General features: G+C 41.7%; 1 protein-coding gene across 2 annotated transcripts in view; it reads left to right on the top strand.

Annotated features, from left to right (window-relative positions):
* Positions 1–12295, top strand: part of NTRK2 (neurotrophic receptor tyrosine kinase 2) — a 332930-nt gene that overhangs the window by 79655 nt on the left and 240980 nt on the right. The window lies entirely within an intron of this gene.

Below are 12295 nucleotides of genomic sequence, written 5' to 3'. Positions count from 1 at the left end.
TTCTGTAAAGTTGAGGAGGTTGACTAACAGATATTTGGATCAACTTTTTAAAAGAAAGAAAAATGTGTTCGCAAGCCAGAAGCGCAGTTGTAGAAACATCTGGAAGGACAAACTGTTTTCCATATGCACCCCCACTGTTTTTTTTTTTAAACACAAATAGCTTTAAAAAATTATAACAGTAACACATGAATGCATTCTTGTTTTTCACAGTTTCCAGCAGTTTGGCAATATGTGCAGCCAAAAGTGGGATTGCACTTGACCCTCCTCTCTTACTCCCCTTTCCACTGCGAGGGAGAACTTTCTTTAACCATCCAGAATGCATATGTTATGTAAATAATGAAATCCGTGGCTTCACTCAGTAGGTAGATAATCAAACAGACTCATTTTTGGTTGCAATAAAGAAACTTTACTCCCGAACCAAGGCTGCAGCTGTTTTAAGGTAGCACTTTGCCTTGTGGATCTTTCTGTATCAGTTCCTGGGTATCTCATGCGTTCTGTTTCAGTCTTTCTGAGTAGTCTGCTGCCAGGTTCCTTGGGTCTGAAACCTGCCTCTGCCAGGTGTAAGCTGTGTGACTTTAAACAACTTTCTCATCCTCCCTGGCCTCAGTATCTCCTTCTGGAATGGGGCAATAATTGTGGGGCACTCTCCCACCTCATAGGGTCATTGTGAGACACCCTGAGTGTATGTATATTTGCACTCAGGAAAGTTCCTGGCATGTAGTAATTGTTACGATTATTATTACTGACCAATTGTGACTTATTGTCTCCTTTTTTTTTTTTTAAGTTTATTTATTTTGAGAGAGTGAGGGAGAGAGCGGGAGGGGCAGAGAGAGAGGGAGAGAGTGAGAATCCCAAGCAGGCTCCGCGCTGTCAGCACAGAGCCTGACACACGGCACTATCTCACGAACCATGAGATCATGACTGGAGCCGAAATCAAGACCAGATGCTTAACCGACTGAGCCATCCAGGTGCCCCTATTGTCTCCTTTTAATGTTTATGTTGTTATGTTTTAAAGTTTATATTTATGCCACGTTTTCAGCAAAGTATTTCAAATAATGCCTTACATATAAAGATTGATACTTGGAGTGGATTGCTGAGGGAAAAGTTGTGAGTATTTTGTATGTTGATAGATTATCTTGCATAAATGCTTTGTCAGTCTATACTCTCACCAGTAGTAGGTGAGGGTATCCTTTGTTTATACTTTCATCTATATCAGATATTATCAATCTTTTATATTTTTGCCAATTCAGTTAAAGTGATAGTGTGATGAATAACAAGGTAAAACGTCTTCATCAGTGACCAATGAGAAGGAATGTTTATTTTGCTGGTTGATTTGCTGACTTACTTTATACATTATATAAATTCATCTTTTATTGGTTATATAGGTTGCTCTAATGCTTTTGTAGGCTTTGCCTTTTTTAAAGAGTGTCTTTTGGTAGGGGCACCTGGGTGGCTCAGTCAGTTAAGCATCTGATTTTGGCTCAGGTCATGATCTCACGGTTCATGAGTTTGAGCCTTGCATCAGGCTCTGTGCTCACAGCGCAGAACCTGCTTGGGATCCTCTCTTTCTCTCTCTGCCCCTCCCCTGCTCATTCTCTCTCTCCCTCAAAGAATAATACATAAACATTAAAAAAATAGCATCTATTGGTAAACAAAAGATTTATTTACCTTTTTATAGAAGCAAATGTGCCCATCTTTTTCATCTAAGCTTTACTTCTTACTTAGGAAGGCTTCTCCTCTCCAAGGTTGTAAACATACTTCTTAATATTTCTTTCATTAGTTTTACTCTGTGTGTGTGTGTGTGTGTGTGTGTTAACTTAGCATTTTAATCTTTTAGAATTTTTTTTTTCAACTTGGTGTTAAGTACTTTGTTTTTCCCCCTCCAGAGATAGATAAAGATATTTGCACAAATTTTCGTGTGACATTTTCAGAGAGACCAAGAATATTATTTTAACTTTCTGGAATCAGAAAACCCCTAATAAAACAAAAAAGAGACTTTGGAAAATGTAGCATTTAACTCTTTTGGAAAGTAAGTAATGAGCTTTGTTGATTCTCATTTATGGGAGTGTAAGCCTCACCAAGTAGTATCAGAGAATGTAGGTTTTCACAAGAACTTTTTTTTTTTTTACTGCCCTCCTCCCTGCTTCAGATTGAACTCAAAGTATATTGTCATGGCCTCTTAGTAGAGAATTGTAATAAAACGTTTCAGATATCCACGAAAAGACATGCAGTGGAAAGAGTTGTGGGTAATTTGACAGATTGCAAATTTATTGGAAAAAGGGGATTAGCTCAAGTGTTCCTTTTCTGTCATTTGGAGCGTGTTATACAAAACTTTTCGCCATACATTTGTGAGGTGAAAATCTGCTCTCCAATCTCTCTTCCATCTTTTAAGGCCGACATTTGGGTTATGTCTCTGTGAGGACAGAACATGCTTATTCTTTGCAGCAGACTGATCATGGGTGTAGAACTTTCAGGAAATGGCTCCACTGGGAAACAGGAAGCACCAGCTTTTCTCCCCTTAGCCTTGCAAGTGCCCTGACCTCGGACTTTTTAAATGACCTGCCTCACTTGGGCAATGCACCCCCCCCACCCCGCCCCAGCCCAGTGTGGTTCAGGGGAGGGCCCATGCCTTCCTGAAGTGTTTAAAGTGCACAAGTATCATTTAGGGAACTTCCACACTCCTAGTGTTTCGCTAAAAGATGAAGGATCCCTTAAGAAATTAGGTTTTGCAGTTAAAAGTCAGGAAAAATCATTCCCCTTTCTTTGGTTTTGGCAAACCCTGTGGCGAGCCCACTTTGACCTCCTCACAGAGGTCATGGCATACTTTCCAAAGGACTTCCCAGATCAGCACATCTGGGGTGTTCTTCTCCACTCCATTCCCATTTCTCTCCTTTTAACCTTTCTTTTTTTTCCCCGCCTTTCATTTTGCTCTTCCCCGTCTCCGTGCTCCCTAATTTTACATTCTTCCCCTCTCTTTTGGTTTTCTTCCTCTTCATTCCTAGCATCTGCTTTTGGTGGACAAGCTTTTCAGAATGTACGAAGAGGACAGATAATAGCTTGGCTTAAATTCTAACATATGCTTCGATTTTATCTTCCTTTCTTTTGGGCAAAGAGACTGAATGACTCTGGGAATAAATTTAGCTCTAAATCAGCAGAATTGTCCCGTGGCACTTTGGAAAACAGTCTGTTCGAATTCTGCACATCCTTCATGTTTGTAACTTGCCAACTCTTCAGTCTTCAAACCTAGGAGCATAGAGGAATATACTATTAGAGACTCATGAATCAGACAGGCTTGGGTTCAAATCCCAGATCTCCTACCTACTATCCATAACTTGGGAGGAATTTTTTAAACTCTAAATCTTAGATTCCTCTTTGGTAAAATGAGGAAATAATACCATCTCTCAGCTGATTATAAGAATTAAATTAGTGCTTAGTTTAGTGACTGGCTCACTGAACTAATTCCATAAAAGGTAGTTATTTTTCAGACTTATGTTATAGTAATAATACATCATTAAGGAAAAGATCATGGGGAGAGTCCCGTCTGAGTTTATATTGAGTCTGAATTGCAGGAAAATGTGCCGTGTGTATACAGTGTATATTAGTGTTTTCAGGCTTATTTATTAGTTGAGTTTATAGAAAAAATTGTAATTATAATGTGTCTGTAGTTTACGGACATGCATTATGAATGTAAAGCTGCTGAAACATGTTTGTGTTAAACTCTTCATTCTTTAAAGGCACTAGGTTTGAATTATTGAAAATTCTTAATTTTATTGTCCGTTGAATGATTCACCTGTTAAAATTGTTTTGAGTTTATAAGAAGTCTCTTTTATTCATTGATAGATTGGATATGTACATTTTACTGGGTTTTTGGGGGGAGGGTGGGGAGAGGCACTTACCATAGGGAAGGGGCAGGAAGGGAAGTTAGGGGTGGGGTAGGGTAGAAACCCCCTCTCCTCAGAGCTCATGGAGCCTCCTGTTCAAATGTACTTCCCTGCTTCCCTCTTGCATGGAGATTACAGCTGGGAAAGTGATTTCTTTTAACAAAACTAGGCTCTAATATATTTTTTAAGACTTTATTTTTAAGCAAGCTCTACACCCAGTGTGGGGCTCAAACTCACAAGTCTGAGATGAAGAATCACGTGTTCTTCCAACTGAGCCAGCCAGGTGCCCCCAAAGTAGCCTTTAACTTTTGATATATTTACAGCCTGCTAGAGATGAAAAGAGGGATATTGGAGAATATAAATTCTTCCTTACACTGTCGATTTTCATCCATGTTATTATGTCCATAGACCAAGACGCTGCATTTCCTGCGAGAGAAGCCAAGGCTTGAGCAGGCAGATGGCAGTGGGAGATCGTGGTTTTCGTCAAGGCATCAGCAAAAGTAGAAGTCACTGGCTTCTTCTGTGATTGTCCGGAAGCTTTAGAGGTCCGAGGATAGAGAGAATGAGAGGGAGGGAAGAAGGGACGAAGGAGGACAGAGAGAGAGAGAGAGAGAGAGGGAGAGAGAGATCTTCATTCTGTTAGTACTGAGTCATTAGTACTAAGTTGTTAGTACTAAGAAGCTAATACCCAGAATTGAAAGCAGACGTGTGTTCTCCAGCCTGAGTAGTGACCGTGGAAGGCAAGAAGGGAGCGTGAGTTCAGGAGCAGGGGTGGTGTGGGAGCAGAGAATGTTGGGAATGAGGTGGTGTTCCTATTTACAGTCATAGTTGTCCATGTTAGTAGTCCTGGAGAGACCTGAGGAGAGTCAATCACCCAACTGAGCCTTTCCCACACTTCCTTCCTAGATCATCCCTGAAAGGAAATTGGGTGAAGACCAGAAATAACAGTACAGGAATGAAAGGCATCTGAGGGTCCCCTCCAGGTTCAATGTCTACCATCCTGTTACAAAACCAGCGAAAACAATCACACACTCACTAGAAGAGTCTGCCGTGTACTTCTGGTGATATCTTTTATTATTTTGGTGCACAGTGAGCTATTGAGATAGTCTTTTTTTTGCCTCCACGGTGGAACCACGGTCTCCTTCTTATGAACATAAGAAATATGATGTCTGCATGGCAATCTCAGACAATTATGGGCAAGCACAGAAAATTCTGTTTGTTCCGCCAAGTCAGGGTCTCTCACACTGGTCTCTCCTCTCCATTTCCTCAGGTTGCATTTCAGTTTCTGGACAATGGTGCAGATTATGTGGGATCTGTGCCTGGACACACGATGGTCTCCCTAATTTATTACTCTCATGCCATTATGGGCTTGGGATTGCTCTGGCTTCCTAGCCACCTTTGTAGGTCTTCCCAGAAAGGTGGACTCAGGCTTCTTCAATTTTTTTTTTTTTTTTTTTACGTTTATTTGTTTAGTTTGAGAGTGAGAGAGTGTACGTGCACGAGAGTGGGGGAGGGGAAGAGAGAGAGAGGGAGAGAGGGAATCCCAAGCAGGCTCTGCACTGTCAGCACAGATGCAAGTTCATGTGAACCCATGAACTGTGAGATCATGATCTGAACTGAAACCAAGAACTGGATGCTAACTGACTGAGCCACCCAGGCGCTCACAGCCTTCTTCATGTGTTTTTTATTATTTTTTAGTCTTTATTTTTGAGAGAGAGAGAGAGAGACAGAGCATGAGCAGGGGAGGGGCAGAGAGAGAGGGAGACACAGAATCCAAAGCAGGCTCCAGGCTCTGAGCCAATAGCACAGAGCCCCGATGCGGGGCTTGAACGCACAGACTGCGAGATCATGACCAAGCTGGGCGGACGCTCAACCGACTGAGCCACCCAGGCGCCCAGCTTTCTTGCGGTTTGAATCTGCAACCCCGATTAGAGGTGCTATGGCTCCCCAACCGCCAATACTTTACTAGGCTCCTCTTAGCTGCAGCTAACTTGCTGGCCTCCTCTCTGACACTCTTCTTCCTATGGGGACAGAAAGAATAAGAAGAGTGTTCTTCCTGATTCATCTTCTTCCAACTAATTTTTGCCATTTATGTAGATCTCTCCAACTTTTTACGATGAAATTTTCAACAAAAAGAAAATTGGAAAGAATATTACAGCGAACATCTGTATACTCAACACCAAGGTTCAACCTCCGTTTAACGTTCTGCTGTTTGAAAATAAGGCGCCCATATCAGGTCACTTCACACCTAAACTCTCCAGCACATGTCTCTGAAAGCTAAGGACACAGTAGCTCTTAAAAGCACAACCCTGATACCAGTATCACTGCACCCAAGAAAGTTAGAACAGCTTTGTAATAACAGATAATACCTCGTCCATCTTCGGATCCCCCCCCCGCTATTCACCAGTGCCTTTTACAGCTTCTATTTCAAACGGAAATCAACCGAGAGCTCACGCACTGCATTTGGTGATTGTGCTGTTGTGGTGCCTTCAGTCTAGAAGGCTCCCTCCATGTTTTTTTTTTCCTCCTGACATTGACATTTTGAGGGGACTAGCCAGGTGTCCTGCATTCTGGCAATATAGCTGATGATTTTTTCTGGTGGGATTCTTTAATCTGTCATTTATTCCCTGTATTTCCTTGAATTGGAACTTATTTCTAAAGGCTCGATTAAGTTTAAGTGAAATGTTTTTGGGAAGATGGCCATCGCAGAGATGCTGTGCACTTTACGTTGCATCTCATTTGGAAGCACATAATGTCAGGTTGTCACGCTATTAGTGTAAGTTGGAGTAATTTTCAAAGAAGGTGACCACCACATCTTTTCCTTGTAAATTTAAGTTTTTCTTTGCAACTGGTAAGGAATTTGTGGAGTGATATAGTTCGGCATCTAGCAAATATCCTCTTCCCCCAAAACTTGAACCTACTGGCTCAGTATCTAGCTCTGATCCTTTCCTGAAATTTTTACTTAATTTCTAAGGGTTGCAGAATGGTGTTTTTTTAAAGTCAGTCTTTCCTTATACATACTGCCTTCCATTGGAGGACAAAAAAAAAGAGCAGTCTGGCCTTGACCAGGATTTCAACTTTTTCATTTTAGTTCTACCTGGATAACCCTTCCTTGAGGCACTGGATGTTTTGTATCTGGCCGCCTACATTGGTATGGGCCATAGGATTATAGAAAAGATAGTCACGGTATAACTGTGTCAAAAATATTATTTTATTTCATAAAATATTATTTTCTGTTTCACAAAGACGTTGAGCAAAGATATCATGGGAATTGTTCTATTTTTCTTTATCACAATGATTAAATATTAATAACATTAATTGCTTTAGGATTCCCTCTTGCATCTTTGTGGTGATTGGTAGAATAAAGACAGAGAACTGGCAGCGGGCTTACGAATCATCCGAAGCCTTTGTTACAGAGGTGAGGACGTTGGGCCCAGGGAGCTTAAGCCACTTGGCCTTAAGGGTACATAGCTGGTTTGTGCCAGACCCAGGCCTTAGGACTCCAACTTTAATGTTTTGTGCTGTGAAACTAAGAAATATTAGGAATAAATAACACTTGTTTCCTTGCCAGATTCACTACTTTAGCACTAGTGTGTGTTGCCATTGGATGTGCCTAACATGTTTTGCCACTGGTCTCCATTGCCTTTGGGTGATACTGTGTTTCTCAAAGCTGGGCACATATATTATCAGTGATAATGAGATGATTTTAGCAGATACTCAGGGGCTAACCTCTTTAATTTGGGTAGTTCTCTATTTATTTTAATATTTATTAGAAAAAATATACCTGGCACATCATACTCTTGGTTTCATGATATTGTTTAAGATAAGGCTTAAATTAAAACCATGAAATAAAGGAAAAATATTAAATAATTTAAATTTAAATTTGAAAAGAGTGTTTGAGTAGGGCTACCCTAAGGCACTGGAAATTTAATACTAAGCAGAGCAACGTTTCTGCCTCATGGAGCTTAAACTCTAACGGAGGGAAGACAAGAAAGACAGAGGAAAAAATACGGATGTAATCTACAAGTAATGACAAACGCCATGAATAAAGGGAACGAGGTAAGAGGAGGATTGTGACAGGCTCGCCGTTTATAAATAGTTAAGACAGTCCTGTCTGATAAGGTGACATTTGAGCCAAGAGTCCAAGGCAGTGAGGGAGTGAGCACACTGATATCTGAGGGAATAGCATTCCAGGCAGAGGGAACAGCAAACATAAAGGCATGGAGCCTGGGGTGAGCTCTGCATGTTGAAGGAGCAGCAGAGGCCTGTGTGGCTGGAGCAGAGTGAAGGTGAGGAGAGTAGTAGGAGAAACCGAAAGGGTGGCAGAAAGGCAGCTCATGTAAGGACTTACAGGCCTTTTGTCTGATGAGGGTTCACGGTGCGGAAGGTGTGAGAGCAAGGTGTACATTGTGTAAGTGTATGTAAAACACTCCAGTGGGGGCAGCAGTGATGTATTAATATAATGAATTGGTTTCTGGTAAAGAAAGATGACTTGTGGGAAGGTATCGCTGGAGAGCAGGGGCGAAACGTTCATGTTACAAGGTGTGCAGAAAATTTCACTTCAGATTCACAAACAGCTTCAGGAGTATGACCTCCCCACCCCTTTCCATTCTTCAACTTTCATACACAGATGCACACACGCACACGCACCCCACATTGAGGGTTTGCAAGTTTGTTCATTGTCTGCATTCGCCCCTGCATTACACTGTCATGGAAAAGAACATGGTTGTTGGTGATCACATGACTGTGGCCACTTGCGACCAGAAGTGGGTAGGACCCAGGCTTTGAGTTGTGTCTTGAGTTTTCCTTCTGGTTCTTCTAGCTTCACCGATTCCTTTTATGCAGCTCAGGTCCATCTAAGAGCAGGGTCATTATAATTAGTTTCACGGCTGTTACGCTTTGAGTCAAATCCCTTTTTTTGAAATCCCAGTTGCTATTGGGAGAAAAGCATCAGTGTTTGAAAATTCAAATGATGCATTTTCAGAGTGAGCAGAGATATTGTTTCTCTTCATCATGGTGAATAAAACATCAAGGAGGACTCATTCTCTGCGTATGTGACTTTTGCTTTGAGAGACAAGGCTAGAACTTGAAGTCAGGCAGGAAGTTTCGAGTTTGTGCATTTCCAGAGAGGAAGAGAGCACTTGATTTTCCTGCTTATTATCCTCCCAACAAATTACTAATAGCACTTTGCCATCCTGTGGTCTGGATCAGTCTTCCTTCTTGGATCACCAAGAGGTAGGGTATTGGGGTGGTTTGGATTATTCTGTGGACAGAATTATCCAGATCTTCTTAAATAGATACTTCTTTCTTAATGCTTCATAACTTATTCTCTGTTTAGGAAGTAGTTGATTGCCTACCACTTGGGGAGCTCTGTCCTCTTTCTCCTTCTTCCTCCAACTTCTTGTCCCTCTTCTCTGGCCCTGGGTGGTGTGGAGCAGAATTTTTTGCATCAGATCCCGTAAGACCTGGGAAGTCCTCATTATTGTCAGGTAGATCATCCTCTTTATGAACTGCCCAGTAATACATATTTATTCTAGTCGATTTTCTTACCCATCACCTAATGAGCTTTGGGATAGCAAATTCAAAGAAACTAACCCAGATATTACCAGCAAAAAAAAAAAAAAAAAAAAAAGCATATTTGCCCTGTGCAGACCTGCACAATGAAAAGCTACAAATGGAAAACAATGGCCACAGTGTTGGATAATCCCGTTCATTGGCATGGATTCTTGGGCGGTATTAATTTTGGTTTGACTTCTCTGTTTTTCTTCTGTTTGGCATCTTATACTACATATCGGATTCTTTTCAATTATAAAACAATGGAAGGGAAAGCAGAGAATTATAATCAGACTCTGAATTCTCAGAATTCAAAATATGCCAAGAGTGGGAGACACCAAGTCTGAGTAGCTCTGTTCCTTATTTTAGCGCCGATTTTAGTAAATGTTTCACCTTGAATGATCATCGCAGGTATTTGTAACTGTGGTAATGGTTGAGAATGTTGTTTGCGGAAGACACTCAGTCATTCTTAGGGTACATTGTGTCACCTCCCCCGCCTCTTCCCTGCACCCACAGGTGTTTTCCATTCCTCTCCTAAGTTCATGTGGTGTTCTGAGAGTCCCTGAAATGGTAAACAGCCCCTGTCCCTTGGTGGCAGCCATGGTCACTCGCTATTTATTTATTTAAAGTTGGGACTCCTCTCTAGGTGTGAAAACTTGAGGTGCCCATTAATTATCAGTGTTATCTTTCTCTTGGGCCCCTCAGAAATTCTGCGTGATGTTTATTTTAATGTATCTGCTTATATGGCATTTGTAGGGGGTACTCTCCTACTCTAGTTTGGGTCCTCCAGATGTGCTGACATAATTGCTTTAAGTTACAAATGGCCAAATTATATATATTATTGGAAATTTTTGAAAGGGCATGTATGAGGGTGCCTGGGTGGCTCAGTCAGTTAAGCATCCAACTCTTGATTTCTGCTCATCATGATCTCAGGGTTTATGAGATCCAGCTCTGTGTCAAGCTCCATGCTGACAGCTTGTAGCCTGCTTGGAATTCTCTCTCTCTCTCTCTCTCTCTCTCTCTCTCTCTCACACACACACACACACACACACATACACAAAATAAATAAACATAAAAAAGGGGTGTATATATTGAACCATGCACAACCCTAAAAATTAATTGCATGTGTTACTTAAAATTATTTTGATATTTCATGTTTTTGTAATAATTTATAATAGTATGTTAGTTAATTCTCAGGTGATCTTGTGACTCAGTCTACCTACCCAATTGGCTATTTCCATCAAGCCCCTGTTATCTGAAATCTTTAGGTCAGCATCTTCCTTCTACAAAGAAGGCATAGAGGTATAAGAAATTATATTTTTTAATTATGAGAATTTACTTGGATAAAGCAGAGTCTTTAATTTCTGTACTCCAGACCTGTGTTAACCAAATGCATGGATTGCACAATGCAATTTCAATAGCATCCCAGACTCTCCGTGCAGTGTGGATGGTTACATGAATATGCTCGTGTGAAAGAGCTGAGGAGTGTTGCTGCCAGTTTTTCTCCTGGTGTTTTGAGGAGTTGGCCACCTCCCCTTCCCAGTCAGTTCTGCCTGAGCAGGGTCCATGCCCCCTACTCGTGACCGACAGCAACTTCCTTCAGCAGAAAATCACGACTGTAATAGGTCAAAGAGCTCATTCTTTTTTTTGATGCCCGAGGGCAAACCTTCAAAATGAAATTTTACCCTCCCAGGAAATATCTACTTCAAACTTAGTTCTTTATAAATTACCAAAGAAAAATGACTGTATTTACAGTTAAGTGTACGTCACTTGGTGGTGAACCAACAGTGGTGATTGGAAGGTGGAGTCAACGCAGATATGTTTCCATGAACTTCTCTTGATGAATGTTGCAGATATTGTCGGTGCCCCACCAGCCACCCTCAGATTCCCTTCACTGGTCCTGGGGGCTCAGCCTGGCTTCTGTGTATGTTTGCTCCTGAGACCTGGCGCCTGGAACATTCTTCAGAGAGCGAGCCTTGAGCTAGCAGAGCTCTTCCCCAACCCAACACTCACACACACACGCACACACACACACGCATACACACATGCATGCACACACCCATGTACACACGAGCACACATGCATACACACAGCTGGGATTGGCCTGGAGCTAAGTACCCTCCAACCCATTCCCTCAACCCCTTCTTGGCTGATGACTTATTGGTGCCCAGGGCCAGCTTCTGTGGGGTAACTTACAAATTCCCTGCAGGTTCCGTGGTGTCATTTACACTGCAGAGCTCCCTGTATGATCAGACCGAGGCCACGTCCTCACCTGAAATTGCAGCCTTGCTTGGCTGCTTCTTCTTCTTCCCTTTCCTGCCTCCCCCTCTCCTGGGGGCCCTTCTTTAACTCAATTCCATGGACACTCCTTTCTGGGTCTAATTCTGAGCAACTGACCTAAGGCAATATTTTTTGTTGGAGCGCTGAGAAATTAAATGTTACTCAATGCTTTTTATTAGTACGTTTCATTTTTTTAAATATTTATTTATTTTTGAGAGAGACAGAGTGTGGGTGAGGGAGGGACAGAGAGAGAGAGGGAGAAAAGGATCCAAAGCACGCTCTGCAGTGAGAGTGAGAGCCCCATGCGGGGCAAGAACTCATAAGCCGCGAGATCATGACCTGAGCCGAAGTCAGACACTTAACAGACTGAGCCACCCAGGTGCCCCTTTATCAGTATGCTTAAAAATGTTTTTATCTCGTTTGCTAATTTGGGCTACATATGTACAAGTGGTGATCTTAAAATGTAATTAAAAAATTAAGTGAGGTATAGGTTATAGTTACCAGTTATTGAGGGAGGGGGCACTGTGTGCCACATCCTTGACGCATTTTGTCTGATTTTTCTAATAATCCTGCATTTTCAG

The sequence above is a fragment of the Prionailurus viverrinus genome, chromosome D4 (assembly GCF_022837055.1).
Source record: "Prionailurus viverrinus isolate Anna chromosome D4, UM_Priviv_1.0, whole genome shotgun sequence".
NCBI lineage: Eukaryota > Metazoa > Chordata > Mammalia > Carnivora > Felidae > Prionailurus > Prionailurus viverrinus.
The sequence above is the reverse complement of the archived record's forward strand: the minus strand, read 5'-3'. Positions and strand labels throughout refer to the sequence as shown.